Here is a 27,869-nt window from a genome sequence, read left to right on the forward strand (position 1 = left end):
CTGTCTGCTGAGCTGTGTATCTAATCCTATCCTGTGTGATACTGTCTGCTGAGCTGTGTATCTAATCCTATCCTGTGTGATACTGTCTGCTGAGCTGTGTATCTAATCCTATCCTGTGTGATACTGTCTGCTGAGCTGTGTATCTAATCCTATCCTGTGTGATACTGTCTGCTGAGCTGTGTATCTAATCCTATCCTGTGTGATACTGTCTGCTGAGCTGTGTATCTAATCCTATCCTGTGTGATACTGTCTGCTGAGCTGTGTATCTAATCCTATCCTGTGTGATACTGTCTGCTGAGCTGTGTATCTAATCCTATCCTGTGATACTGTCTGCTGAGCTGTGTATCTAATCCTATCCTGTGTGATACTGTCTGCTGAGCTGTGTATCTAATGCCCCCATCCTGATCTCAGATCATGTCCCCATCTAGGGTTGGGCAATATACCGCTGTTGGCGGTATACTGCGGTATTAAGAAACAGCGATTTCGCTGTTTCCTAATAACCGCGGTATTTTGTGACGTCATCTGCGTCCAATACCCCCCTGCATCCAAGCAGTTACTGACCGCAGCCGCCGGTGTTCTGTCAGAATGCTATACCTTATCAGAATGCTATACCCTCGTCACTTCCGGTGACGCGGCCGCACCGAAAGTGACAAGAATCAGCTGGAGGAGGGGGTGTGCGGCGCTGCGCAAGCACAGATCCATGGGTAAGTCAAAATTATAGCACCACTGCGAGAGAAGCGCCCACTTAATGCGCATGCGCAAAACTGGCCAGGACACACTGCGCCCAGAGCCACAGCTGGGTAGTAGAGTGTGCGCACGCGCGGCTATATACTCCGATCGGCCACACATATCAGGATTACACTGCACGTTCGCACTCATGGGTAGGGAGATCTAATGGAACATTTTGCACTGACGAATCTACCTACCTCTGAGTGCGCACGCGCGGTGTAATCCTGATGTGTGTGGCCAACGGGAGTATATTGCCGCGCGTGCGCACCTTCCACTACCCAGCCGGTTACACGCATGCGCATTAAATCGGCGCTTGCGCAGTGCCGCACACCCCCTCCTCCAACTGAGTCTCGTCACTTCCAGTGCGGCCGCATCACCGGAAGAGACGAGGGTATAGCATTCTGATAAGGTATATGTGGCAAAACCAGCCACATTGAGAACTGTTGGACTGTATTTGTGACAATCCCCCCCCCCCCCCCCCCCCATTTATTCCAAGTTGCCACTGTGTTTTGGATATGTTATCCTCAAGTTATACTGGTTAAACTGGTATAAGTTTTATGTATGTAACCTGTAAACTCACAAGGTTGCAAAAATGTATAAGAGTAACTTTTCAGCTTAGGAGATAGTTGAGAAGATACAGTGATTGACTCAATTAGCTCCAAACAGAGGGGAGGAATATGCTGGGTGGGTTTCTATTGTCCCATTGTGTAGTAACTTTTCAGTTTAGGAGATAGTTGGGGAGATACAGTGATTGATTCAATTATCTCCTAGACAGAGGGTAAGAATATGTGTGGGTTGTAACTACAATGTTATTGGTTAATGTATGATAATGCGTGTGTCCCTCTCCTTCATGGGAGCATGTAATAAAAAGGGCTGCAAGCTAGCGGCCAGGCAGTTCACCTCCAAGCTATGTGTCGTCTAGTTCTTGGAGGGATGGGATATATACACGCTACCTGCATTTCATTCTGATTGTTACTGTCTACCAGCGGAGATACTGCACTTTACCCTGCCTCTCCGCTACAATTGGTGGCAAGCGACGGGATTCGAATCTCACAGCAGAAGACCGTTCAGCTGTTTTATTTGATACGAACGGAAAGGAACCTCATCCGTACAAAGTCATCGTTCATGAGTATGCAGATTTTATGCGAACAGATGACGAATGGGGACGGATTATACCAGGCTGAAAAGAGAAACGCTAAAGGCATTACTGGAAGCCAGAGGAATTATTGCCAGTAACAAAGCGAAAAAAGTCATTATTGCAGAACTCATGGAGGGCGATCAAGCAGCAGTTACACCAGCAGCCACGGAAACATATAGCTCAGCATGGGCCAACGAAATGAGAATAAGGCTGGCATTTTTTCCGTTGCCACATTCCCAGGAATTTCTGGAAAGGACATCAGCTGATGTTAATGAATATCTAGCGGCCACCCGACCAAACCTCACTTCACCTGGGGGAGCAAACCCTCCTGCATATCCGGTAATATCAGAAAAACAGAAATTACCGCACCATGCATTTAAAACCTATGTGGAAACCGAGGACATTGATGGGTACCTGCAGGACTTCGAAAGATTATGCCAGCTGCATAAAATCGATCCTGCGGATAAGGTACCCCTATTGGTCGGCAAATTGTCGGGTAGGGCAGCAGAAGCATACCGGACTATGCCAGGTGAGGACAGCACAGATTATCAAAAGGTAAAACAAGCCATATTGACCCGGTATGCCATTACCCCTGAGGCATACCGCCAGCACTTTTGGGAGCTAAAGAAAGCCGAGAGAGATACCCACACGGAATGGGCACATAGATTGACCCGTGCTGCTAAAGGATGGGTACAAGCAGCACAGGTAACCCAGCTGGAAGAGCTGTTACAATTGCTATTACTGGAGCAATTTTTTCAAGGACTGTCTGACGAATTACAAAACTGGTTACGGGATCGCAAACCCAATACCGTACATGTGGCAGCTACTATGGCAGACGAGTACCAAGATGCCCGGCGGGCACAGAAGGTTGCACAACGACCCCTTTCCGGGGCCCCTACAACTAACCCCATTCCAGCACCCGTTCCAGCATCCAGTCCAGCACCCTACAGATCGAGTGGGGGCAACTACCAACAAGCACCCAGATACCAGTCTCGCCCTCAGGTCAGATGCCATATTTGCAAGCAGCAGGGGCACATCCAGAAAGATTGTCCCAGGAACCGAAACCGTTCCAACTGGGGAAACCCTAGCCAGCAGATTCATCGCCCAGCGGCAGTACACTGCTTCCAAAATGAGTTTTCCCAGCAGCAATTGGTGCCAATGCCTCCAGGGGAGCCCTTGGGCATTCTACACGAGGCCAACCCGATACAGGCAGCCTCTGACAACAGACAAGGACATTGCCAGGCCGTCCACCTAGATGGCAGGAGCCGCCAAGGATTACGAGACTCTGGCGCCACCATCACCTTGGTCCGGAATCACTTGATCCCTGCTCACCAGCTCACCGGTGAATGTGTAGCTGTTCGAGTAGCCGGGGGTAATATCTACAAGATTCCTACTGCCCGGGTACATTTGAATTGGGGAGCGGGGTCTGGAAATGTGGAAGTGGGGCTCCTGCAAGATTTGCCAGCGGATATTATTTTGGGCAACGATTTGGGGGAGCTGACTTGTGCCACAACGGAACCTCCAGGAAGCTTTACCTGTTGTTACCAGGCAGCAGGCCCGCACCAACCCACCGGCAAATCACTCTGAGGCTCAGGTAAGGAACAATACCCCTGTTATCCCTTGGGCCCCCCCATTAGAGTTTGGTAGTGAGGTAGCTAATGACCCTTCCTTGAAAGTATATAAAGATAAAGTAGCAGGAAGCCAAACTGGGTTAGAGGGGGAGAGATATGGGTGGGAAAAGGGGTTACTGTATAGATATGCAGAGAAGACAGTAGCCGGTACAGTTCCCGTATCTATGCGACAGTTAGTAGTACCTAAGAGATACTGACGTGAGTTACTACGCATTGCTCATGACATCCCCCTGTCAGGACACTTAGGCGTTAGTCGGACTAAACACCGGCTAACGCAGAACTTCTTTTGGCCCGGTATCTCTAAAGACATTCGGCAGTATTGCCAAACGTGTGACACCTGCCAACGAGTAGGGAAGCGAGGAGATAAATATAAGGCTAAGTTACACTCCCTCCCTATAATTGGAGAACCCTTCAGTAGGGTAGCTGTTGACATTATTGGACCCCTAGCTAAACCCGGCCCCTCGGGGAAGCGGTTTATCCTGACGGTAGTAGATTACGCCACCCGTTACCCTGAGGCAGTGGCATTGACTAATATTCATGCCAAAACCGTAGCCGAGGCCCTTATTAAAATATTCTCTCGCATGGGTTTCCCCCGAGAGATTATTTCTGATAGGGGCACCCAGTTCACCGCTGAAGTCACCCGCCAGTTGTGGAAAACATGTGGGGTAAAGCCGATTATAAACTCGGCCTACCACCCCCAGTCTAATGGGCTCTGTGAACGCTTTAACGGAACATTGAAACAAATGCTCCGTACGTTCATGGAGACCCAGAAGAACTGGGAGCGGTTTTTGCCCCACCTGTTGTTCGCATACAGGGAGGTACCTCAAGAGTCCACTGGGTTCTCACCTTTCGAGTTATTGTTCGGAAGGAGGGTAAGGGGCCCCTTAGATTTAATCCGGGAACATTGGGAGGGGGAAGTCACGATAGATGGTACCCCTGTTGTACCATATGTGCTGGAGTTTCGGGACCGCTTGGAGGAGCTAACTGAGGCCGTACGCTCTAACCTCCGGGCGGCCCAGAACTGGCAGCGCCGATGGTATGATAGAGGTGCCAGGGACCGCAGTTTTCAAGTGGGGGAAAAGGTGTTGATCCTTAAACCTGTTAAGAATGATAAACTGCAGGCTTCCTGGCAGGGCCCATACAAGGTGGTGGAACAAGTCTGTGACACCACCTATGTGATCGGTCCATGTACGGGAGCAGGAGTTAGCCAGATGCTCCATGTTAACATGTTAAAACCATATCATGAACGCCCAGAGGAGGTAAATGCTATTTGCGCCTCTGCTGCAGAAGATATGGACAATTTACCTCTCCCTGATCTCCTGGGAATGGGGAACCGGAACGAAGACCTGGGAGAGGTACAATTGGGGGAAAGATTAAACCCGCAGGAAATGGACCAGATTGTAGATCTCTTACGAGAGAAAAGCGAAACCTTCTCTAATGTACCAGGGTATACCCCCCTAGCCACTAACTGAGTGGAGACCCCTGGTCAGCTGCCCATGCGTCAACCCCCTTACCGCATCCCTGAATCTGTCAAGGAACACATGCGTAAGGAGATTGACGAAATGTTAGAGCTTGGGGTGATAGAACACTCCGACAGCCCCTGGGCTTCCCCGGTAGTTCTAGTGCCGAAACGGGACGGCACGACCCGTTTCTGCGTAGACTACCGGAAGTTGAATGACAAGACTGTATCAGACGCCTATCCTATGCCCAGGATAGACGAACTCTTAGATAAGATGGCCCGTGGTCAGTACCTCACGACGATAGATTTGTGTAAGGGGTACTGGCAGATTCCCCTAGCCGAGGATGCCATCCCCAAGTCGGCGTTCGTCACCCCATTTGGCCTGTACCAGTTTAAGGTCATGCCATTTGGGATGAAGAACGCCCCGGCTACCTTTCAGAGGATGGTAGATCGGCTATTGGAAGGATCCCAGGAGTTTGCGTGCGCATATTTAGACAATATCGCCATATTCAGCAGCTCCTGGGAAGAACATTTAACCCATATCGGGTTTATCCTAGATAAGATCAGGGAAGCCAACCTGACCCTAAAACCCAGCAAGTGCCATATAGGGATGGCAGAAGTTCAGTATCTGGGACACAGGGTGGGTAGTGGGAAACAGAAGCCAGAACCCGCTAAAATTGAGGCTGTCGCCAAATGGCCAACCCCCCGCACCAAGACCCAGGTATTAGCTTTCTTAGGTACCGCTGGGTATTACCGGAAATTTGTACCCAATTATAGCGCCGTAGCAAAACCCCTCACTGACCTTACCCGTAAAAATCTCCCTAAGATTGTCACCTGGAGCCCAGAGTGTGAACAGGCATTCCAAAAACTGAAAGACTCTTTGATAAATGCTCCTGTCTTGGCAGCTCCTGATCCAACTAAACGTTTTCTTGTCCACACAGACGCTTCAATGTTTGGATTGGGAGCAGTACTGAGCCAAGTCAGAGCCGATGGCGGCGAGCATCCTGTAGCTTACTTAAGCAGGAAATTGTTACCCCGAGAGGTAAGCTACGCCGCCATCGAAAAGGAATGCCTGGCCGTGGTGTGGGCCTTAAAGAAACTACAGCCGTACATTTATGGACAACAGTTCTCGCTACTCACCGATCACAACCCGTTGGTATGGCTAAACAGGGTGTCTGGAGACAATGCCCGGCTGTTGCGCTGGAGTTTGGCGCTGCAGCCGTTTGACTTGACAATTCACTACCACCCTGGGAAGCAGAATGGCAACGCCGACGGGTTGTCCAGACAAACTGACCTTGAACAATGATCGGTGGGTACTCTTCCGGACCTCCCCAAGCCGATCCGTTTGGATCAGACTGTGTATGCCGGCTTGGTTCTGGGGGAGCATTGTGGCAAAACCAGCCACATTGAGAACTGTTGGACTGTATTTGTGACAACCCCCCCCCCCCCCCCCCCATTTATTCCAAGTTGCCACTGTGTTTTGGATATGTTATCCTCAAGTTATACTGGTTAAATTGGTATAAGTTTTATGTATGTAACCTGTAAACTCACAAGGTTGTAAAAATGTATAAGAGTAACTTTTCAGCTTAGGAGATAGTTGAGAAGATACAGTGATTGACTCAATTAGCTCCAAACAGAGGGGAGGAATATGCTGGGTGGGTTTCTATTGTCCCATTGTGTAGTAACTTTTCAGTTTAGGAGATAGTTGGGGAGATACAGTGATTGATTCAATTATCTCCTAGACAGAGGGGAGGAATATGTGTGGGTTGTAACTACAATGTTATTGGTTAATGTATGATAATGCGTGTGTCCCTCTCCTTCATGGGAGCATGTAATAAAAAGGGCTGCAAGCTAGCGGCCAGGCAGTTCACCTCCAAGCTATGTGTCGTCTAGTTCTTGGAGGGATGGGATATATACACGCTACCTGCATTTCATTCTGATTGTTCCTGTCTACCAGCGGAGATACTGCACTTCACCCTGCCTCTCCGCTACAGTATAGCATTCTGACACTACACCGGCCTGGCTCCTCTGAGCTCCCATAATGAAGTCTCCGCTCACCTACGTCAGAGCGAGGCTGCCGAGCAGCACAGGAGCGATGAGGAGGAGGGCGAGAGAGACCGACTGTCTAATAAAGGTGTTGTGTCTGTCTATGACCATGTATGTTATACTGAGGGAGGGGGGGGGGGGCGCATTGTGGCTGCCCCAGTGCCCCATACAGTATAGCGTCTCCTTGTGTCTGCCCCAGTGCCCCATACAGTATAGCGTCTCCTTGTGGCTGCCCCAGTGCCCCATACAGTATAATGTCTCCTTGTGGCTGCCCCAGCGCCCCATACAGTATAGCGTCTCCTTGTGGCTGCCCCAGTGCCCCATACATTATAACGTCTCCTTGTGTCTGCCCCAGTGCCCCATACAGTATAACATCTCCTTGTGTCTGCCCCAGTGCCCCATACAGTATAACGTCTCCTTGTGTCTGCCCCAGTGCCCCATACAGTATAACGTCTCCTTGTGGCTGCCCCAGTGCCCCATACAGTATAACGTCTCCTTGTGGCTGCCCCAGTGCCCCATACAGTATAACGTCTCCTTGTGTCTGCCCCAGTGCCCCATACAGTATAACATCACCTTGTAGCTGCCCCAGTGCCCCATACAGTATAACGTCTCCTTGTGGCTGCCCCAGTGCCCCATACAGTATAACATCTCCTTGTGGCTGCCCCAGTGCCCCATACAGTATAATGTCACCTTGTGGCTGCCCCAGTGCCCCATACAGTATAATGTCACCTTGTGGCTGCCCCAGTGCCCCATACAGTATAACATCTCCTTGTGGCTGCCCCAGTGCCCCATACAGTATAATGTCACCTTGTAGCTGCCCCAGTGCCCCATACAGTATAATGTCACCTTGTGGCTGCCCCAGTGCCCCATACAGTATAATGTCTCATTGTGGCTGCCCCAGTGCCCCATACAGTATAATGTCTCATTGTGGCTGCCCCAGTGCCCCATACAGTATAATGTCACCTTGTGGCTGCCCCAGTGCCCCATACAGTATAACGTCACCTTGTGGCTGCCCCCATACAGTATAACGTCTCCTTGTGGCTGCTCCCATACAGTATAACGTCTCCTTGTGGCTGCCCCCATACAGTATAACGTCTCCTTGTGGCTGCCCCCATACAGTATAATGTCTCCTTGTGGCTGCCCCAGTGCCCCATACAGTATAATGTCACCTTGTGGCTGCCCCAGTGCCCTATACTGTATAATGTCTCCTTGTGGCTGCCCCCATACAGTATAATGTCTCCTTGTGGCTGCCCCAGTGCCCCATACAGTGTAATGTCTCCTTGTGGCTGCCCCAGTGCCCCATACAGTATAATGTCACCTTGTGGCTGCCCCAGTGCCCCATACAGTATAATGTCACCTTGTGGCTGCCCCAGTGCCCCATACAGTATAACATCTCCTTGTGGCTGCCCCATACAGTATAATGTCTCCTTTTGGCTGCCCCAGTGCCCCATACAGTATAATGTCACCTTGTGGCTGCCCCAGTGCCCCATACAGTATAATGTCACCTTGTGGCTGCCCCAGTGCCCCATACAGTATAGCGTCTCCTTGTGGCTGCCCCAGTGCCCCATACAGTATAACGTCACCTTGTGGCTGCCCCCATACAGTATAACGTCTCCTTGTGGCTGCCCCAGTGCCCCATAGAGTATAATGTCTCCTTGTGGCTGCCCCCATACAGTATAGCGTCTCCTTGTGGCTGCCCCAGTGCCCCATACAGTATAACGTCTCCTTGTGGCTGCCCCCGTGCCCCATACAGTATAACGTCACCTTGTGGCTGCCCTCATACAGTATAACCTCTCCTTGAGGCTGTCCCATACAGTATAACCTCTCCTTCTGGCTGCCCCCACACAGTATAATGTCTCCTTGTGTTTTTTTTTTCTTTTAAACGGGTATTTATCGCGATATATATCGTGGTAAATTTCTTAATATCGTTATCGTCTGAATGTTTTTGATATTGCTCAACCCTATCCCCATTCCCCCCATACTGATCTCAGATTGTGTCCCCATACTGATCTCAGATCGTGCCCCCATACTGAGATAAGATTGTGCCCCTATCCCCCGATACTAATCTCAGATAGTGCCCCCATCCCCCCACCATGATCTCAGATCATGCCCCCATACTGATCTCAGATCATGTCCCCATCCCCCCATACTGATCTCGGATCATGCCCCCAACCCCGGTACTGATCTCCGATCATGCCCCCATCCCCGGTACTGATCTCAGATCATGCCCCCATCCCCGGTACTGATCTCAGATCATGCCCCCATCCCCCTATACTGATCTCAGATCATGCCCCCATCCCCCTATACTGATCTCAGATCATGCCCCCATCCCCCTATACTGATCTCAGATCATGCCCCCATCCCCCTATACTGATCTCAGGTCGTGCCCCCATCCCCCTAAACTGATCTCAGGTCGTGCCCCCTTCCCCCCATATGCTTCAATCCCTTCCCCTGAAACACATCAGCGCACTCTATGGCCAAGCACATTATAGACTCCTTTATACATTCCCAACCATCCCAAAATAATGTTACCGTTGGGGAAACAAGACTGGTAAATTGTTAGTCCCCCTAAGGGCGCATTCAGACAAATGTAAGGGTTCCGTGCCCGTGTTTCAGCCCGCAAATAGCGGTCCGCAATGCACAGGCACCAGTCATGTGTACTCTGTGGTGCGGATGCCGACCCATTGACTTGAATGGGTCCACGATCCGCAACATACAGCCACGACACATACGGAGGCATCAACCCAAAAGCTCACGGAAGCTCTTTGTAGTGCATCAGTGGGTTTCCGATCCGTGCCTCTGTTCCGCAAAAGATAAGAATGTCCTATCTGGATGTATCTTGCGGATCGCGGACCCATCCGCACCACAGAGTGCACATGGCTGGTGCCCTTCTATTGTGGTCCTCCCCTACTGACCGTGTGGAGATTGCAGATATTCTCTGACTACTACAAGGGACTTTACAGATCCTTCCCGCTGACCCCTGGCCCCGCTATTAACTCCTTTTTGGACTCCACTGATTTGCTGTCTCTGACCATTGAAGAACAGGATTCGTTGGACGTGGCGATCACTGAGGATACAGTGAGGCAGGCCATCGCTGCTGCGTCTACCGGGCATGACCCCAGGCCCTGACGGTCTTACAAGATTCGGGCCCCCAACATGGATCCCATTTTGACTAAACTTTCCAATTTGGCATTTCTTTGGGGTGCTCCCATTGATCATTATGCTGATTCACATACTAAAGTCCTCCCTCTAATGCCCCAGTCATATCACCCGATCCCACTTCTCAACCACCTTTATCAACTACTGGAGAAAATTTTAGCAAATCATTTACAATTGTTCCTCCCTGGCCTTCTCTGTGGGGCTCAGGCGGGTTTTACTCTGGGTTGTAGTAGTGTAGCAAATATTAGGCTAGTGGTCAAAACTACGGTTTTGGCTCAGGACCCATTACAACCATCTGCGATGCCGATGAGTTCAGACGCCAAAAAGGCTTTTGATAAGGTGGAATGACCCCGTCTGTATAGAGTGTTAGGCGGGGAGATTTGGCCCAAGGTTTCATCAGCCTATTCAGTATCTTCATATGAATGCAACTACCAGTGTGGCGGCCAATGGGCGTTATTCACCGCTAATAGATCTCTTCCGGGGAACCAGTGCTGCCCTTTGTCACCCCTGTTATTTAACCTTTCTATTGACTCCTTTCTGCTTCACTGACTGCGTACCCCGACTTCTAAGGGACTCACGGTGGGATCTGAAAGTCGCAGCGTTTGCGGATGATATCCTGCTCATGGTCACTATGACCTCCCTCATACGAAGCTGGAGGATGTGGGGCATTTACCATAAATAATAACAATGCTGTGGGGCCCTTCTAAACTGTTCTGGTCCTCGGGTTTCCTTCTCGGTTCTCCTTAAAATATTTGGGAGTTTACGTGATGAGAAATTATATTCAGTATCAATCTGTATATTAATAATTCAGAATCCACGTTGGGTAAATGGAAGGATTTTAGTTTATCATATGTACACAAGGCCAATTTACTCAATGCGGCAGAATTCCCCCGTCTTCTCTACCTTCTCCACAACTTCCTTATCTAATTGGCCCCAAAGGAAGAAAAAGGATCAATTACCTACATCTCAGTGGGCATAACTACTGTGTGAGGACACAGTATGAGAATAATTACTGTTTTAGGGCACATTTTGGGCATAACTACTGTGTGGGGGCACAATGTGGGCATGACTACTGTGTGGGGGCACAATGTGGGCATGACTACTGTGTGGGGGCACAATGTGGGCATGACTACTGTGTGGGGGCACAATGTGGGCTTAAAGGGAACCTGTCACCTGATTTGGGGTATAGAGCTGAGGACATGGGTTGCTAGATCGCCGCTAGCACATCCGCAATACCCAGTCCCCATAGCTCTGTGTGCTTTTATTGTGTAAAAAAAACGATTTAATACATATGCAAATGAACCTTAGATGAGTCCTGTCCCTGAGATATTAACTACTGTGTGGGGGCACGTTGGAGGCATAACTGCTATGTGAGGGCACAGTATCGGAATAACTACTGTATGGGGGCACAATGTGGGTATAATTACTGTGACGGCACAATGTGAGAATAACTACTGTTTTCGGGGTACAGCCTATCTGCTGTGTGGGGGCACAATGTGGGCACAACTACCATGTAGGGGCACAATAACTATGGTGTGGGGGCGCAATGGCGGCATAACTACTGTGTTGGGACACAATGTGGGCATAACTACGGTGTGGGGCCACAACAGAAGCATAACTACTGTGTGGGGGCACAATGGAGGCATAACTACCACGTGAGGGCACAGTGTGGGCATAACTACTGTATGAGAGCACAATGGAAGCATAACTACTGTATCAAGGCACAATATGGATATACAAAGAAAAAGACACAAATGCAATCGCACTCTGCAACCAGCATCCTGCCCTGCCTCTATGCTGGATGAGGCATTGGTGTACATTTTGGCCAAAGCGTAATAAGCCACTCACCACGTCAAGGTCGCCTCTATTTGAGTGGTCCCTAACACTAGTTCCTACCTGTTTATGGGCCATGACAGCCACACAAAGTCCAGGGAATGCAGGTCAGCGTGCACGCCAAGCACGCTCTGCTTTTAACCCCGTCCGGTGCCATTACAGCTTTCATCGGATCCAGGGATGCAAGTACCAACATGCACGCTGAGCCCACCATATACTTCTCCTGGAGCCAAATGGCTACTGGTAGGTTCTATATAAGCAGACTCAGTTTTATACTGACTTTAAAACCAGCCTCCAGGACAGATTGACTGGTCAGGTGTGCATGACTCCAAGGAGATCGCCACGCCTCCAATATATACTACAAAGAAAAAATGTGGGGGATTGAGTCAGCACAACCCTATATGTAGGTGCACATTGCTATGGCGAAATACATATACAAAGAAAAAGACACAAATGCATTGGCACTCTGCAACCAGCATTCTGCCCAGGGCAGAATGCTGGTTGCAGAGTGCCATTGCATTTGTGTCTTTTTCTTTGTATATGTATTTCGCCATAGCAATGTGCACCTACATATAGGGTTGTGCTGATTGAATCCCCCACATTTTTTCAATATGGATATAACTACCGTTTTGTGGCACAATGGAAGCATAACTACTGTATGGGGGCACAATGTGAGTATAACTACTGTATAAGGGCACAATGCGGGTATAACTACTGTATAAGGGCACAATGTGGGCATAACTTGTTTGTGAGGGCACAATGTTGGTACAACTGCTGTGTGGGGGCACAATGGAGGCATAACTACCGTTTGAGGGCACAATGGAGGCATAACTACTGTTTGAGGGCACAATGTGGGCATAACTAATTTGTAAGGGCACAATGTGGGCATAACTGCTGTGTGGGGGCACAATGGAGGTAATACTACTGTATGGGGGCACAATGTTGCTATAACTACTGTTTTTGGCACAATGGAAGCATAACTACTGTATGGGAGGACAATGTGGGCATAACTACTGTGTGGGGGCACAGTGTGAGAATAACTACTGTTTTGGGGCACAATGTGGGCATATCTACTGTGTGGGGGCACAATGGAGGCATAACTACTGTGTGGGGGCACAATGTGGGCATAACTACCATGTAGGGGCACAATAACTACTGTGTGGGGCACACTGAAGGCATAACCACTGTGTTGGGGCACAACGGAAGCATAACTACTGTGTGAGGGCACAGTGTAGGCATAACTACTGTGTGAGAGCACAGTGTGGGCATAACTACTATATCGGGGCACAATATGGATATAACTACTGTTCTGTGGCACAATGGAAGCATAAATACTGTATGGGGGCACAATGTGGGCATAACTACTGTGTGAGGGCACAGTGTAGGCATAACTACTGTGTGAGGGCACAGTGTAGGCATAACTACTGTGTGAGGGCACAGTGTAGGCATAACTACTGTGTGAGGGCACAGTGTAGGCATAACTACTGTGTGAGAGCACAGTGTAGGCATAACTACTGTGTGAGAGCACAGTGTGGGCATAACTACTATAGCGGGGAACAATATGGATATAGCTACTGTTCTGTGGCACAATGGAAGCATAACTACTGTATGGGGGGCACAATGTAGGCAAAACTACTCTATGGGGGCACAATGTAGGCATAAATAATGTATGGGGGCACAATGTGGGCATATCTACTGTATTTGGGCACAATGTGGGCATAACTTGTTTGTGAGGGAACAATGTTGGTACAACTGCTGTGTGGGGGCACAATGGAGGCATAACTACTGTGTGAGAGCACAATGTGGGCAGAACTACTATATCGAGGCACAATATGGATATAACAACTGTTCTGTGGCACAATAGAAGCATAAATACTGTATGGGGGAACAATGTGGGCATAAATACTGTGTGAGGGCACAGTCTAGGCATAACTACTGTGTGAGAGCACAATGTGGGCATAACTACTATATCGAGGCACAATATGGATATCACTACTGTTCTGTGGCACAATGGAAGCACAACTACTGTATGAGGGCACAATGTGGGCATAACTAGTTTGTGAGGGCACAATGAGGGCATAACTGATGTATGGTGGGCACAAATGGATAATAATTACCATTTGAGGGCACTATGGGGACTGGAGGGAATTAGGCGCACATAGATAGGCAATGGATACAGTGTATGCGCCTGTGTAGGGGTAGTAATAGTAGTACTGGTATTAGTAGCGGCCTCATCGGTACTCTATGGATGTTTTACTATGGAATCTGGGATATAGGAACAAATAGTCTTAAACAGCAGGTAAGTGAAAAATGATTTACTGAATAATATCCGCGATAAAAGGCATAAACAGGTACAGCAGCACTTCTACCATATAAAAGCATATAAAGGAACAGTCACTTAGGGGCAATCGCCTGGTCGCTTGCGGAGGAGACCGCTGCTATTACATGGGGAGGAGCGATCGCTATGCCATCATTCCTCCCCATGCTGTATAGTGGTTGCTGGTGGCAGGTCATTAGTAGACACCACGATCTGCCATCTGAAAACGATGAACGAGCATTTTCTCTTTCATCAGGCAAATGGCGGCAGTATTGCAGTGTCCTGAAATACAATGTAAAGCATTGAAAGTGTTAATATCACTGTATTTCATGCATTATGTGTATGTACTACAAATCCCATAAAGTTGTGTAGTATAATATGGTGAGAGAGAGAAGGCGCTCATAGGGTTAGTGGGTAAGGCATCGCACTAACGAAGTGACTGGTGGTGAGAGGCAGTACAGCTTCCTAACAAGGATCAGTGCCATCATGGCTGAGTTGGATACTAGCGCCTACCGTATCCAAAAATGGAAATAGACTTGATAAAGGGTCCTAGAACCCTGAACCGCATTGTCTGTTTCTCACCCACTTATTCATCTGCTGGTCGTCCCCTGCGCCTATACCTCCCCTACTCACCCTTTTATAAAGTTGTATGGGGAGGCGGAGGTCCCATGAGGCTAGTCAGGGCTGGCTCCACCCTTCCTTCCTCTCTAGGAGGAAGATTCTGGCGTTAATGGCTGACTGCTGAGGAGTGAAGACCTCAGAGCAGCTCCTGGAGGGAGACACCACCCCCCTACAGGCCACAAGCAACTTATCTGCCAGCCCTCAGAACAGAGAAGATCTACAGTAGATTTAGCCGACAGAAAGAGATTACAGATTTTGGCAAAGAAGGTAATGGCCGCTAATCTGGCTACAGCCTCCTCTGCATGTGGTGGAAACACTGTAAGCTACAAGCTGCCCACCATAACCAAAGGACAGGAGGGCCCCTGTTCAGAGACTACACTGCGGATATCATATACTTATATATCTGATGATAGAGAAAGTGCATCCCTTTAGGAGAGATTGACAAGTCTGATAAAGAGAGAGAAGCTAGCCTTCATATACCCAGTCTGATAGAGAAGCTAGCCTCCATATACCCAGTCTGATAGAGAAGCTAGCCTCCATATACCCAGTCTGATAGAGAAGCTAGCCTCCATATACCCAGTCTGATAGAGAAGCTAGCCTCCATATACCCAGTCTGATAGAGAAGCTAGCCTCCATGTACTGAGTCTGATAGAGAGAAGCTAGCCTCCATATACCCAGTCTGATACAGAGAAGCTAGCCTCCATATACCCAGTCTGATAGAGAAGCTAGCCTCCATATACCCAGTCTGATAGAGAAGCTAGCCTCCATATACCCAGTCTGATACAGAGAAGCTAGCCTCCATATACCCATTCTGATACAGAGAAGCTAGCCTCCATATACCCATTCTGATAGAAAGAGGAGCTAGCCTCCATATACTCAGTTTAATAGAGAGATGTTAGCCTCCATATACCAAGTCTGATAGAGTGAGAAGCTAACCTTTATATGCCCAGTCTGAAAGAGAAGCTAGCCTCCAAATACATAGTCTGATAGAGAAGCTAAACTCAATGTACCCAGTCTGATAGAGAGAAGTTAGCCTTCATATACCCAGTCTAATAGAGAGAAGCTAGCCTCCATAAACCCAGTCTGATAGACAGTAAGCTAGCCTCTGATAGAGAGAGGGAGAGAGAGAGAGAGAGAGGAGCTAGCCTCCATATATCCAGTCTGATAGAGAGGCTAGCATCCATAAACCCAGTCTAATAGAAAGAAGCTAGCCTCCAGATAATTAGTCTGATAAAGAGAGGCTAGCATTCATAAACCCAGTCTGTTAGAGAGAAGCTAGCCTCTATATACCCAGTCTGAGAAGCTAGCCTCCATATACCCAGTGTGATAGAGAGAAGCTAGCCTTTATATACTCAATCTAATAGAGAAGCAATCCCCCATATACCCAGTCTGGTATAGAAGCTAGTCACCATATACCCAGTCTGATAGAGATAAGCTAGCCTCCATATACCCAGTCTGATATAGAGAAGCTAGCCTCCATATACCCAGTCTGATAGAGAGAGAAGCTATCCTCCATATACCTAGTCTGATAGAGAAGCTAGCCTTCATATATCCAGTCTGATAGAGAGAAGCTAGCTACCATATTCCCAGTCTGATAAAGAGAGAAGCTAGCCTCCATATACCCAGTCTGATAGAGAGACGCTAGCCTTTATATACTCAATCTAATAGAGAGAGAAGCAATCCCCCATATACCCAGTCTGGTAAAGAAGCTAGTCTCCATTTACCCAGTCTGATAGAGATAAGCTAGCCTTCATACACCCAGTCTGATAGAGATAGCGAACCTAGCCTCCATATACCCAGTCTAATAGAGAGAAGCTAGCCTCCATATATGCAGTCTGATAGAGAGAGAGCGAACCTAGCCTCCATATACCTAGTCTAATAGAGAGAAGCTAGCCTCCATATATGCAGTCTGATAAAGAGAGGCTAGCCTACATAAACCCAGTCTGATAGAGAGAAGCTAACCTCTATATTCCCAGTCTGATATAGATAAGATAGCCTCCATATACCCAGTCTTATAGAGAGAAGCTAGCCTCCATATACCCAGTCTGATAGAGAGAGAAGTTACCCTCCATATATCCAGTCTGATAGAGAAGCTAAACTCCATATACCCAGTCTGATCGAGAAGCTAGCCTCCATATACCCAGTCTGATAGAGAAGCTAGCCTCCATGTGCTCAGTCTGATAGAGAGAGAGAGAAGCTAGATTCCATATACCCAATAGAGATGGCCTTGCGGTTCGCCCAGCAGTCGGTTCGGGGCGAACTTTGCTCGTTTGCGATTCTCCGAACATGCGAACATATGGCGATATTCGCGCCCGCCATATTCTTTTACATTGTGAAGAACTTTGACCCATGCCACATCCATCAGGTGGTACAGGACAGCCAGTTGAGACATTTCAGCACATAGACATACCCCCTTACCTTATAAATAGACCTGATCTGGCCGCCATTTTACATTCTGTCTTTTGCCAGTGTAGGAAGAGGTTGCTGTGTGGAGCAGGGACAGGCTGTTAGGGACACAAATCGCTAGCTAATAGGGCCACAAAAGTCCTTTTAAGGACTGGTATAGGTGTACTATTGATAGGTGTGCAGTACATAGGGGTGTCATACACTTATAATATACTTTCTAACATAGAAATTATATTATAGTGGATTTGTATTGTGCAGCATTGTGACTGGTGAGCGGTTCTGCAGCGATACTACAAAGAGTGACAAACGCAATTAGAAAAAATTATTATAACTGGTGTGATATACCAGTCGCCATCCAAAACGACAGATTGAAGCGGGGTGTTATATACCTTCTTCCACATACACTGCGCTTCTCTAGAGACTCTTGTCACAGGGTAATTTAAAAAATGACAGACAGAGGAAGAGGCAGGCCATTCCGCAGGGGTGGTAGGGGTCGGGCAGGAGCACCAGGCCATAGCCTAAGTGGGAAGTTGCAGAAGGTGCGTTCGATTACGTCAAAGGACGCACCAGACTTTGTTGAGTGGCTCACTCAGCCTTCCACTTCTGCACCCTCCTCCTCCTCTTTATCTGCACCCTCTTTACTCTCTGCTGTGTCCACCCCCAAAGACACCACCACCACCACCATCATATCCCCTCCACTTGAGTCACAGGAATTATTTCCCGATCCATCACAAGACATTTCTGATGCACAGCCATTCTTGGCATCGGATCAGGAAGAGGAGGTAGCAACGGCCGCCACTCAGCAGTCTGACGACAGTACCCAGATCAGCCCAAGGAGGTTAGTCCCCGCTGTTGCTCCCTACTCCGAGATCTCTAATGTTAGTGGTGGGGAAGGTGACGTTGATGATGACGTGTCTATGGACGTCACGTGGTTGCCCATGAGAGAGGAATAGGAGGCGAGTTCAGAGGGAGAGACGGAGCAGCAGACAGGGAGGAGAACCAGGCAGAACTTACATTGCACAGGAGGCAAAAACCAGACTGCTGATGTATCTGGAGCGAGTGTCACACCGGTGACAGGTTTGAGAAGGTCTGAAAGATTATCTGCACATTAGTGATCTGACAGCCTCTTTTGGTTTTAGTTTCACTTTGTCTGTGTGTTGCTTGTATGTCCACACCTCCTGTTCAGGTGTGGATCATGTGACCTTTACCTCCCCCTATTTAGTCTGACTTTACCCATCACTCCTTGCTCTGGATAGCTTCATTTGGTTTTTGGAAGAGCTGGAGTGTGGTTCTAGTCGAAGTCCTGTTCATCCATCAGCCTCAGAAGTTAAGTGTTCCGCTTGTATTTTGTATTCCCCACACCTTTGTTGTTTACTAGGCCTCAGCGAGACGCTGGTTCCTTCATCAGGGAAGGAGCGGGTTGTCTCTGCCCTGTCATTACCATTAGGGCATCCGAGGGCCACCAGGGTTTTCTAGGTTCCTGTGTATGGGCATCTCTACCATCGAGAGGTGCCCATACGGATAGGAGTTAGGCCCAGGGTTTTCTAGGTGGTGACTCTTTTCCTTCTCTAGCAGTGAGGCCTAGTGTCTTTTCCCTTCCTTCTTGTTTTCTTTTGGTGTTCTCCCCTACTACATCCGTGACAGCGAGCCATCTACCATGCACAGGCACATCTGGCGCTCCAAGGAAGCCGACACATGGCTCCGCAGTGTGGGCTTTTTTTAACGTGTCTGCTGCTGATAATAGTGTTGCCATCTGCAGCCTTTGCTGTCAACGCATAAGTCGCGGTAAGCCCAACACTCACCTAGGGACGACCGCCTTAAGAAGGCACCTGGCCTCCCATCACCGAGCCCAGTGGGAGCAACGCTGTCAGAACCCACAAAGCCACACTCCAGGCGCTCACCGTCCAGCCTCTTCTCCTTCTCCTCCCAATTGTCCTCCACTCCACCTTCCATCGTGCCGTCCTCACGTTTATCTGGCAAAAGGCAGGCTTCCATGGCCCAAATGTTCGAGCGTAAAAAGTTGATGACGCCGGATAACCCTCTTGCCCAACGGTTGACAGCTGGCTTGTCGGAACTGCTGGGCCCGCCAACTACTGCCATATAAACTGGTGGACTCTGAGGCCTTTAGAAAATTTGTGGCCAGTGGCACACCGCAATGGAAGGTCCCCGGAAGAAAATATTTCTCCCAGAAGGGCATCCCAGTGCTATATGGCCACGTTCAGTGGCAAGTGAATGTATCTCTGGCACACAGTGTCAGTGCCAAGATACATCTGACCACAGACACGTGGTCTAGCAAACACGGGCAGGGAAGGTACATAACTATTACTGCCCACTGGGTGAACCTTCTGACGGCCGTCAAGCATGCAACCTGTGGCACCCATGTAGATTTGGTGTTACCGCCACGGATTGCATGCAGGCCTGCCTCTTCTTCTTCTCCTCCTCCTACTCCATCCTCCCTCTCCTCCTCAGCTGACTCCTCCTTTTCCGCTGCTACCGTCTCTTCCGCTGCGCTCTCCAAGATCTCCAAAACCTATTCGACATGCCAGGTGAGACGTTGCCATGCTGTGGTGCGTCTGCTGTGCCTGGAAGCCAAAAGCCACACTGGTCCTGCACTCATGTCAGCTTTGCGTTCACAGGCAGATCAGTGGCTAACCCCGCTCAATTTGACAGTTGGTAAAAGTGGTGTGCGACAACGGTGCCACAATCACTGAGCGCACTGAAACAGGGCAAAATGACACACGTGCCGTGCATGGCACACATCCTGAACTTGGTCGTGCAGGGATTAGTTGCAAATACCCCGGGGTCCAGGACGTCTTGCGGCAGGCCAGGAAAATCTCTGCCCATTTCAGAAGAGCTTACACTGCCATGGCTCACCTTGCTGACATTCAGCAGCGACACAACCTGCCCGTCAGACGTCTGATTTGTGACTGCCCGACACGATGGAACTCCACCTTGTATATGCTTGATAGGCTGCTCCAGCAGAAATGTGCAGTTAATGACTACCTGTACGAACTCTGCGGCAGGACAGGTTCTGGGGAGCTTGGTTTCTTTTCACCATGCCAGTGGCTGCTCATGAGCGACACATGCAGACTTCTGCAGCCATTTGATGAGATCACCAAACTGGTCAGTCGCAGCCAGGGCGCCATCAGTGACATCGTACCTTACGCCTTCTTTCTGGAGCGTGCATTGCATCGTGTCATTGATCAAGCCGCCGAGGAGCAGGAAGATGAGGAAGTCGCAATGCTGAATGAATTCCCAGGGAGGCTACTCCATCTGAGACAAGTCAACAACAGGAGTCTGAAGAGGAGTCAAAGAAGGATGGTGCCGGGGCGGATAAGGAGGAGTTGCGGTTACTAATACAACAGCTCATGCAAGAAGAGGGCGATTTGAAGATGTGTTGGTCACTTCTGATATGAGATCATTCTTTCAGCCGACCCATCGACAGCCGTCCTCTGGATCCAGCTTCAGGGAACGCCTAGACCAACAGGTGTCCGACTACATCAGGTGAACGGCCGATGTGGACGCTCTGAGAAGGAGGACTACTGGGTGGGCAGGCTTGACCTCTGGCCAGAGCTGGCACAATTTGCCATGAAACTGTTGGCTTGCCCCTCGTCCAGTGTCCTGTTCGAAAGGACGTTAAGCGCAGCAGGGGGGATCGTGACCGATAAGCGCACTCGCCTAGCTCACGGCAGTGTTGACTACCTCACATTTCTAAAAATGAATGAGGCATGGATCTCGGAGGAATTCAACACATGTGACCTGTAGACCATGTTTGATTCAAATTCCTCATGACAGCCCATGTGGTGCATATGACTTTTTGATCGCTTGCTATTACACCTTTTTGTGATAAAAATTTGTCCAAAAAATGCCTTTTTCGAGAGTTTTTATTTTTTGTTTTAAAAGGTGTCCACCTGAGGGGTTACTTGGTATGATATTTTTATACAGCTGGTTGTTACAGATGCAGCAAGACCTAATATGTTTCCTCATTTTTTTTGTTATTTCTATTTTACATACTAAAAATTGTTGAACCAAAAACAATTCATGTTTTACTGTCCATAGTTTGAGAGTCATATTATTTTTATTCGGAGATTGTCTAATGGTAGGGTCTCATTGTTGGCAGAATGAAATTACAGATTGGTACTATTTTGGGGGGCATATGCCTTTTTTGATAGCTTGGTGTTTCACTTTTAGTGATGTTAGGATACATGTTTTTTTTCATTGTTTCTATTTTTTTATTTTTACAGTGTTCACCTGAGGGGTTAGGTCATAGGATATTTTTATAGAGACGGTCGATATGTACACGGCGGCACAAAATATGTCTGTTTGTCTATTTTTTACTTATTTATTTAAAGTCTTTATACACATTGACTATTTAAATCTCAATACGTTAGTTAGTGATATTTATGATGATTATATAGTTTATTAGTTTGTGATACTTTAGTACAGTATAATTTTATTTTGTTTGTTAGTGATAGTTCTATACAGTTAAATATTATTTATTTGTTAAGTTAATGGTTTTAATGTAGATTAAAGAGTTATTGTCCAGTGTTCTTTTTTTGTATTACTATAGTGTATGTTGTCCCCTCATTGTTGGCCATTTTAATGTTTATGTACATGTTATGGATACTTAATCATATTGCTATGTGCACATATTTACCCTCCTGGCGGGGGCTGGTGATCGCCTCCTCTTCCTCCGAGTCCTGAGATGGGGTGGTGCTTGAGGGTCCAGCACTTTCCACCTCCACCACTTCTCCCACATCTGGTGGGGGTGGTTCAATAGGCTGGGAGGGTCCGGCCTCCTCCTCCTCAACCTCCTTAACCTCCACGGCCTCCGCTGATCCCCTTCTCCGAATGGAGGAAATAGGAACTTCTGTGATCACAGAATGTTCAGATTTTAGATAAACTCAGAAATCTTAACAACATTAGATATAAAGAAATTCCACTATGGAGGGATCTATATATAATTGCAGTGGCTGCCAGCTTTATGCCGCATAACTCAATCAAAAATGAACAGCATGCAAACAGACATCCCCTCCACAGTGAGGGAGAGAGGAGAGATGAAACAATAGGGAGAGAAGAGACCCATGGGATGGGATTATCTCCTGAGTGTATCATAGGATGACCTACTTCTCTACACCAGAGTCGGCTACTTCTTAATCCCATCACTAACACAATAGAAAAAAGGGACAAATAAACTAACAAATTCATTGGGAGTCTCAGAGCAGAGTTAACCCTTATTGCGTTTATGGATTCACACCATGCAACTTTAATGGGGAATAGGAAAGATGTGGCTTATAAACTCAACCAATAAATCATGGTTTATAGTTCACTCTAACCCAAATAGGTCAGAGTGGGGGTCTCCATAGTCCTGGGTCCATAGCCCGTAGGAAGGAGGCTAGCCCTCAGGCGTCTACTGCAGACACAGTGATGGTTCAGTCCGTCACTTGTCTGGCACAAAGCCAACACATCACATCACCCAAAGAACACCATTCCCACAATTAAACATGGTGGTGGCAGCATCATGCTGTGGGGATGTTTTTCAGCAGTCGGGACTGGGAAACTGGTCAGAGTTGAGGGAAAGATGGACAGGGACATTCTTGAGCAAAACCACTCTGTGCGTGATCTGAGGCTAGGATGGAGGTTCACCTTCCAACAGGACAATGACCCCAAACACACGGCTAAAGCAACACTTGACTGGTTTAAGGGGAAACATGGAAATGTGTGGGAATGGCCGAGTCACAGCCCAGATCTCAATCCAATAGAAGATCTGTGGTCAGACTTAAAGATCGCTGTTCACAAGCGCAAACATCCAATGTGAAGGAGCTGGAGCAGTTTTGCAAGGAGGAATGGGCAAAAATCCCAGTGGTAAGATGTGGCAACTGCTCATCGAGACTTAACCAAAGCGACTTGGAGCTATGATTGCTGCAAAAGGGGCTCTACAAAGTACTGACTTCAGGAGGGTGAATAGTTCTGCACATTGACCTTTTCTGTTATTTTGTCCTATTCGTTGTTTGCTTTACAATTAACCAATTCAAAAAAAAAAGGTCTAAGTTGTCGGCATGTAAATTAAATGATGCAAATCCTCTAACAATCCATGTTAATTCCAGGGGGTGAGGCAACAAAAAAAAGAACGAAGTCAAGGGGGGTGAATACTTTTGCTTAGCACTGTATACACTTTTTATAAACCGGGGCTGTCTTCTCTTCATGTCTGACCATTTTTTAATGATGGCCAGGCGGCAGTGTTTGAAACCCGTTTTGCGCCAGATCTCAAATGCCAGCTCCCGTACAATCCTCTGTTTTTCGTCGTGGGACCGGGTGCGGTCGTATCCCCGACCCAACATCCGCTGCAAGATAAAAATGCAAGTATATAATCCCAATTTTTTACAATAATAGTATTGAAAATAATTTACTCAAGTAAACTGCAAAAAGTATTTAAGTCTTTGAAGTGGAAATATTAGATTTAGGCCGCCTGCACACCGGCGTGTTTTTTTGCAACTACTTACCGTACAAACCCGGCCTGCCGTCCTGCAGAGTGGACGAGCGCATGGAGTCATTGATTGCTATGACGCCGTGCGCTTCCGGCCACCACCGCTGTACTGTGATACACTTGTATGATCTATACAAGTGTATTACTGTACAGTGGTGGCGGCAAGAAGCGCACGGCGTCATAGCAAGTTAGCAACCAATGACGCCGTACGCTCGTCCACTCTGCAGGACAGCAGCCTGGGTTTTTACGGTCCGTAGTTGTGAAAAAACACGCCCGTGTGCATGCGGCCTTACTGTTACAGTTAGAAGATGGGATAGTATTAAGACTGTATGTGGGTGGGGTCTGAGCTATCCGATATTGTCCAGCTAAGCAGAGATGTACCTGTCTAGTGAAGTGACGGTACAGTATGGGGTGTACAGCTGGTTCGCCTCCCCGGGGTGCACCCTGGGTAACTCTAAATGAACCAGCAAATACTGGCGGTCTGACAAAGAAAGCTTCTCCCGAGTCCTGACCAACAGGATAAAAACTATAATCTATAAACTGTGTGTGCGGTATATAGTGTGTGTGCGGTATATAGTGTGTGTGTGTGCGGTATATAGTGTGTGTGTGTGCGGTATATAGTGTGTGTCTGTGTGCGGTATATAGTGTGTGTCTGTGTGCGGTATATAGTGTGTGTCTGTGTGCGGTATATAGTGTGTGTCTGTGTGCGGTATATAGTGTGTGTCTGTGTGCGGTATATAGTGTGTGTCTGTGTGCGGTATATAGTGTGTGTCTGTGTGCGGTATATAGTGTGTGTCTGTGTGCAGTATATAGTGTGTGTCTGTGTGCGGTATATAGTGTGTGTCTGTGTGTGTGCGGTATATAGTGTGTGTGCGGTATATAGTGTGTGTCTGTGTGTGTGCGGTATATAGTGTGTGTCTGTGTGTGTGCGGTATATAGTGTGTGTCTGTGTGTGTGCGGTATATAGTGTGTGTCTGTGTGTGTGCGGTATATAGTGTGTGTCTGTGTGCGGTATATAGTGTGTGTCTGTGTGCGGTATATAGTGTGTGTCTGTGTGTGTGCGGTATATAGTGTGTGTCTGTGTGTGTGCGGTATATAGTGTGTGTCTGTGTGTGTGCGGTATATAGTGTGTGTCTGTGCGGTATATAGTGTGTGTCTGTGTGTGTGCGGTATATAGTGTGTGTCTGTGCGGTATATAGTGTGTGTCTGTGTGTGTGCGGTATATAGTGTGTGTCTGTGTGTGTGCGGTATATAGTGTGTGTCTGTGTGTGTGCGGTATATAGTGTGTGCGGTATATAGTGTGTGTCTGTGTGTGTGCGGTATATAGTGTGTGTCTGTGTGTGTGCGGTATATAGTGTGTGTCTGTGCGGTATATAGTGTGTGTCTGTGTGTGTGCGGTATATAGTGTGTGTCTGTGTGTGTGCGGTATATAGTGTGTGTCTGTGCGGTATCTAGTGTGTGTCTGTGTGTGTGCGGTATATAGTGTGTGTGCGGTATATAGTGTGTGTCTGTGTGTGTGCGGTATATAGTGTGTGTGTGTGCGGTATATAGTGTGTGTCTGTGTGCGGTATATAGTGTGTGTGTGTGCGGTATATAGTGTGTGTGTGTGTGCAGTATATAGTGTGTGTCTGTGGTATATAGTGTGTGCAGTATATAGTGTGTGTGCGGTATATAGTTTGTGTCTGTGCTGTATATAGTGTCTGTGCGGTATATAGTGTGTGTCTGTGGTATATAGTGTGTGCAGTATATAGTGTGTGTGTGCGGTATATAGTTTGTGTCTGTGCTGTATATAGTGTGTGCGGTATATAGTGTGTGTGTGTGCGGTATATAGTGTGTGTCTGTGCGGTGTATATAGTGTGTGTGCGGTATATAGTGTGTGTGTGCGGTATATAGTGTGTGTGTGCGGTATATAGTGTGTGTGTGCGGCATGACAATGGATGTGCAATGTGCATGTGAAATCTATTTTTTCTGCTGTCCATACACAGATGCTACAGTTAGATGGACATTAGTGATTGTTGCACTAAGTATTCCTATGACATCACACACACCGCTAGTGGGTGTGATGTCACAGGAATACTTAGTGCAACAATCACTAATATCTAGTGAGACCTTATAAAATGTGAAGTTTTATGCACTTAAGAAAAATTTGAACCGCAGAAGGTCGCACTGGCGATTTTTTTATAACACTCTTTCTGCATATAAAGCGATAGTTCAGACCTGCAGGTGAAATGTAATCGAATACACGACTTTAATGTAAGATTACTTACAGTCACCAGTTCTTCCTCTTCGTCGTTGAACTTCGTTCCAACCATCGCATCCATCTAATTTCTAGTCGGTGCGAACCAGTTGCTGAAGGCCACGCCTTCCCACCGCATGTGCTCTTGCGATTAATACTTTGCCGAAATTTCGCAGATAAAAAAAAGAATGCTTGTAGATCGCAGATTCGCTTAATACTTCTGCTATGTCAGTGTCCATGTTGTGGGACTATGTGTGCGCATCTAGTAAGTATTTTGTGGCTGCAAATATGACCTGGAGGTTTTTCAGGTTTGCCTGCCATTAAAATAAATGGAACCTGCGGTTCGCGAACATTTGATCGCGTTTGCGAACTGTCCCAGCAGTTGTTCGTCCATCATTATTCTGTAGTTTTATCTCATATGAAAATAGACAATAGACATCTTGCAATCACATTATGACTCTGAGAATCACCATCCAGATCATGAACCCATTGGTCCTGTGGAGAGGAACCTTTAGCCACTTTAGGATTGGTGACCTGTTTTAAGAGGTTTAGGCTTATATAACTGGCTCTGGATTTCAGATCCAACTTGGCATATTTCACCCGGGCAATATTGTTCACCTGTATGGGAATCCATAAGTTATCATTGACCTTCCGTACCATGCATTGGGTATGCTTGGTCAGGTCCGCAACTTCATAATTTCCCCCTTCAAGATAAATGGCTAATACATCCCTATCAGGTTACCTTTTCAATTCTGTCCTTCTGGATGGTTATGGTATGAGAGGCACCGTTAACAGCTTCCTCGGGCTTATAATTTTTCAGGATCGTGACATCCGGCGTTTGATTGTTCCTGAAATGAATTTCAACAGAGTTCAGCCTTTCTTAAATCACATGACCACTATGTTGGGGTTGTGCATTGCAAGAATAATCATAGGCAATAGGTGCCTTTACCTGAGTCCAGACTGCTTCATTGATGGTCTACTATGGAACTCTATCTATTCAGGAGGTCGATTCCTATGATCAGCTGATCATAGGGAAGGTCCACAATCAGTGTGGGATGTCTAATTACCTTCTTGCCAATTTTAAATATGCTGTACCTCTTACCTGCAAAGCGTATCCGCTTACACTTATCAAAGAGCCATCAAAAATTTCAGTTTCGGCCTCTTTGCGGTCACATCCATAACCTGTTGGAAATAATTATATGACAATATAGTGGCTTGTGATACTGTATCGAGTAAACTCCTAATCGGCCCTATAAGTTCATCTTGGAGATCAGAATCAACAAAATATCTGCCTTCAACCTGAAACAAATCACATAAGAAATTAGGATGTTCATTCATCTGACGCTTTTTGAGGATTTGATCCTTTTGCAGCGATGCGACCTCTGGAGAAACCTGGACCTTCTTATTGCAGCAGAAGCCCCCACCTTTGGGTAAAACTGGATTACAAACCAATGGAAAAAATAGCGTGGTGTTAAACAGGCAGGAAGTGCTCAAACCCATATACAGTTGTGCATGTATATACAGGGGAGCAGATCTTGCACTTGTAGCCCGTTGCTAATGGCGATCTATTTTGGTACTTGTTGTCCTCTGCGGGCATCCTCCACTGTATGCATTTTTTGCTGGGGATCGCCATTAGCAACAGGCTACAAGTGCAGGATCTGCCCCCCTGTATATACATGCACAACTGCATATGGGTTTGAGCACTTCCTGCCTGTTTAACACCAAGCTATTTTTTCCATTGGTTTGAATCAAAGGAAAATATAAATGAGATTGATTGATATTTTCGAGGTGGACATAAAAAAAAACA

At 47.5% G+C, this 27,869-nt stretch overlaps 1 protein-coding gene across 7 annotated transcripts in view; it reads right to left on the reverse strand.

Annotated features, from left to right (window-relative positions):
* Positions 1-27,869, reverse strand: part of LOC121000834 (zinc finger protein 383-like) — a 1,218,895-nt gene that overhangs the window by 1,153,432 nt on the left and 37,594 nt on the right. The gene's annotated exons all lie outside the window — the stretch shown is intronic.

This window comes from Bufo bufo, chromosome 5 (assembly GCF_905171765.1).
Source record: "Bufo bufo chromosome 5, aBufBuf1.1, whole genome shotgun sequence".
Lineage (NCBI taxonomy): Eukaryota > Metazoa > Chordata > Amphibia > Anura > Bufonidae > Bufo > Bufo bufo.